Source organism: Brachypodium distachyon, chromosome 1 (genome assembly GCF_000005505.3).
Source record: "Brachypodium distachyon strain Bd21 chromosome 1, Brachypodium_distachyon_v3.0, whole genome shotgun sequence".
In the NCBI taxonomy this organism is placed as follows: domain Eukaryota; kingdom Viridiplantae; phylum Streptophyta; class Magnoliopsida; order Poales; family Poaceae; genus Brachypodium; species Brachypodium distachyon.
Window position 1 is genome coordinate 42675002 of NC_016131.3, and position 4466 is coordinate 42679467.

General features: G+C 44.9%; 1 long non-coding RNA gene across 1 annotated transcript; it reads left to right on the top strand.

The window, feature by feature from the left end:
* Positions 1 to 2671: 2671 nt before the first annotated feature.
* Positions 2672 to 4466, top strand: LOC106865769. Its single transcript, XR_001405106.2, has 2 exons — positions 2672 to 4034; positions 4148 to 4466. It is a non-coding gene; the product is annotated as an uncharacterized LOC106865769 (long non-coding RNA).

Consider the following 4466-nt stretch of genomic DNA (forward strand, 5'->3'; position numbering starts at 1 on the left):
AATATGACTATCCAAAATAATAAAACATGGTTGGGAAATTCATACTAGTTCGAAGTATTTCTATTTGGATCGATTTGCATTTTATGGTGTTATTTGAAATTTGGAAACTTAACAAAATCTTTGTACTATATGGATCAGAGGGAGTATTTTTGTACTATATTTATTTGGTATCATAAATGCTGATATTTTGTGATATAAACTTGGCTAATTTTTTTTAATTAGCATAGAATATATATGACAGCGTACCTAGTGAAAACCCTCGCTTAGTGCAAAAATTTTGGTCAACCAAGAACCAAGGAATCGGTAGCCAATGTTTTTTCTTCTTCTTATGACCCTTGGTTGGCAAAAATTGCTCTTTACTTGATTTGTTGCTAAAAGTTATGGTTGTTTATAGAAGCTTGTGCACGTGCCGCCGATGATCTTTTCACAAATCTTACCAAATTTTTGGTCAAACAAGAAACTAAGGAATCCATAACCAATGTTTTGGTTAGCCAGTCATTGATTGGCAAAGATTGAATGGACATGAATTGGCACGAATCAACATGTATGCAAAACATATATAACTTACTTCAAGTTTATAAGGTATGTGTGTATTTCCGAGCTCGCGGTATAATACATTATTAGTTATCAAATCTATTTGAAAAAAAGATAGGTAGTTTTAAACTAATAATATCTCATCTCCTCTTCCAATAAAATACACTGCAAAGATCTTCGAATAGGTTTTATCTCTCAACTGTAACATAAATAGTTTTAAACTACGAATAGTAAAATCTCCCAACGTGATTCTGGAATCTCCTTCCCCTGCTTTTTAACCACTACTATAAAAAGACTTATCAGTAACGGTCGAAAAACAACATCAGTAACGGTCGGGGCACCGTTACTAACTTCGTGTTACTGATGATGGTATCATCAGTAACGGTCGCTCTGATGTACATCATCAGTGGCGGGCGGCCTACTTGGTGACCGACAGTGATGAGTTTTGAGCGAAATTAAAAAAAAAGCTCATGACCAGCATATTATTATGCTAGCAATGCTTTCCTTTTTCTAATTGCGTACAAATTCTGCAGTAGAGATAGTAGCAGCAGCACGGGAAATTCAAGATCAAAACGTCGAATGCATTCACAGCAAAAGATAATTAGCAATCAAGTTGCGTGCATTCACAGCAGAATAGAATTAGAAATCAAAAATAAAAATTACATGGTCGCATCCATTCACAACAGAGATTACAAAAAAAATCACGAAAGAAAAGCCGATGTCCATGATCTGCTATACACGGCGACGGGAGGCCGGATCCGGCGGCGATGGTCGGTGCCTGTGAGAGAGACAGTGAGAGAGAACAAGACACACACAGAGAGAGAGAGAGATGGGGGGTTACCGGCGGCTGGCGACGGGGGAGCCCGGATCCGGACGGCGGCGCGAGGCAGGCGGCCGGGGACGGGATCCAGCGGCGGCGACCCACGGCGGCGCGAGGCAGGAGGCAGGCGGCCGGGGACGGGATCCGGCGGCGGCTTCCCACGGCGGTGCCAGGCAGGAGGCAGGCGGCCGGGGACGGGATCCGGCGGTGGCTTCCCACGGCGGCACGCGGGGTCGGGAGGGTGGTGGAGGTGCCTGCTGCAGGAGGAGGAGGGCCGGGGGTCGAGGTCGTCGGATGCATGGCGGGGCCGGTCGGGGGCGCCGGATCCGGGGGCGGCCGGTGTTGAGGTCACCGGATCCGGGGGCGGCCGTGTTGAGGTCGCAGCTGCCGGGCTCGGCCTCCTGCTGCTGCTGTAGGAGGAGAGAAGGGGAATGAGAAGAGGGAGATCGGGAGAGAAGAGAAGGAGGGGATTTGGGGGAGAGAAGGGAAGAGGCGCTCGGCAGAGAGAAGAGCGGCGGCTGAGAGAGGAGATGAATTAGGGTTTTGGGGGATTTGGTGAGAGTTGTTTATATAAGCTGGACAGTTTGGGCCGCAAATGGGTTGGGCCCAAGTGGTCATCAGTGGCGGGTGTAAATGTAAAGCCCATCACTGATGTGTGTTCTTGCGAACTTTGTTATTTTTCACATTAAACATTAGTGACGGGCCTTTCGCGCCCGTTAGTTATGAGTGGACATCAGTGGCGGGCCCAAATGTAAAGCCCGCCACTGATGTGTGTTTTTGCGAATTTTGTTGTTTTTCACATTGAACATTAGTGACGGGTCTTCCTCGCCCGTTATTGATGATTGGTGAGCCTGTCTATACATGAACTTGTTTTATACGTTGGTATTTTTTTTGTTTGGTATACTTCGATTCATTTTCCTGTAACTTAGATATTACATTGATTACATTGTTAGTTCCATTCTTGTTGAATAATACCCGGCGTATAGACCATGATTTGTGCATGTGGTGAACTATAACGAAGAAAATTTATAAGTACATATTGTTGGAACTGAAGTTCAGTTTTCAGTAAATTCAGAAGTTCAGAGTTTCAGTTTTCAGTTTCTGAAGAAAGTTACAAAGGAAACTATTTTGCTGTTTATTTTCGTTCTTTGTCCGTTGAGATATTTCCTTGTGGTTTACCGTTTGACTTGTCGACGAGCTCAAGAGTTATCTTTTGCATTCGTTCAGATGGGACGCCTCTGAACAGATAAGTACCGCGTGTGTTCAGTTTTGATTTGGTTGTTTAAAACTGATTTGGTTTCAGCTGCACGCACACGATATGGACTCAATCTCTCCTGATATTCTGGCCAACGAATTAAGCTTGTTAGCTTTGAAACTTGCTGGCCAAGAGATAAGATTTTCTGGTTGAGAAGGAGTCTATAAAAGGCCACGTGCAGCAGGTGTTTTGCAATCAATTTTGGAGTTCTTCCACGTCCATCTGAGCTTGGCTTAGAGAGAGCTACGTCCACGAAAACCCTGCTGGTTCATCTCCTTTTGAGTGCACAATAGGAGATAGGAGATCATTGTATCTTGGAGGAGAGCCGCTGTTGAACTCGTGCACCACGGCGAGGGCATGAATCTCCTTGAAGACAGCGCCTACCGGCGTGCCTTGATCCTTCAGAGCTGCTGCACCACGACTTGCTGCAACAACTTCGTCCACAACCTGTTCGAGCTGCTGCCTACCACGACGTCGATTCCATCAATTTCAAGGAGATTCATCGTCTTCATCGACTCATAGGTAACTGTTTCCATGGCAACCTCAAACTCCTTCGATGATGCCATGAAGCCTTAAAAGTTCAACGGCAACCACTTCAAGCGCTGGCAGACCCAGATGATGTATTGGCTCACCAACTTGAATGTGTACTCAGTCATTACTGATCCAGAGCCGCATCCAGATGAGCTTCTTCCTGGGGCTGCAGCATATGCTGAAAGTTATCAGGCCAAGAACTTTAACTGTTGTGGCAGAATTCTGAGCATGCTTTCTGATAAGTTTTATGATATATACATGCATCATACCTCTGCTCGTACTCTGTGGGAAACTCTAGAGAAGAAGTACAGTGTCCCTGATGCTGGAAAGGACTTGTACTTGGTTGAAAAATACCATGATTTCAAGATGACCAATGGAAAGTCTGTGGTGGAGCAAACTCATGAGCTCCAGCTTATAGTGGGGGGGCTAAGCCACAGCAAGATTGCTCTCCCTGATAAGTATCAGGTGGGAATGGTGATTGCAAAACTCCCTAATTCTTGGAGAGATTTTGCTACTGCCCTCAAACATCGCAGAGAGGAAATGACTATGGATGACCTCCTAGCTTCACTCGATGTTGAGGAGAAAGCACGAGCAAAAGATGCTCCATTGGTTAATGACGATGATAACTAGAGTGAATTTCCTAGATGCTCGTCAGAGAAGGAACAAGAAGGACCCAAGGAACCCTAATGGTTTTAAACAAAGAGGAAAGATCGACAAAGGCAATGGCAAAAGAAATGGCAAAAATCTAAGTGGTTGCTTCGAGTGCGGTAAGCCTGGCCACATGGCCAGAAACTGCCGTTACAAGAAAAGAAATGAAAAGGTCCAAAAGGACAAACCTGATGATCAGACTGATGCCAAAGTCAACATGGTGATTGACGGAGCCGAAATTGCAAGGTGTGTTTCGAACATCTCTGAAAGAATTGAGGTGTCAATCTGCAGATTGGTGGATTGACACCGGAGCCTCTGTTCATGTGTGTTCTGATCGATCTTTGTTCTCCACTTTTCAGGAACAACGAGGAGGCCGTTCTGTGACTGGTCTCGAGAGCAAGTCCACGGTGCTGGGTAGTGGTCAAGTGGATCTGAAGCTATCTTCAGGAAATGTTCTGACCCTACACAACGTGCTCTATGTGCCATCGGGCAATGTTAATCTGATTAGTGGAACGATATTAATGAAGTTAGGGTATAAGATAGTTTGTGAGAGCAATAAAGCTGTAATAACCTTTAGTGGTTCGTTCATTGGGAAAGGCTATGTTGATCGTGGCCTTATTAGATTGTCTTTGTTTCCTTGTTCAGGCACTAGTAATACAGCATTTGCAGTTCCAAATT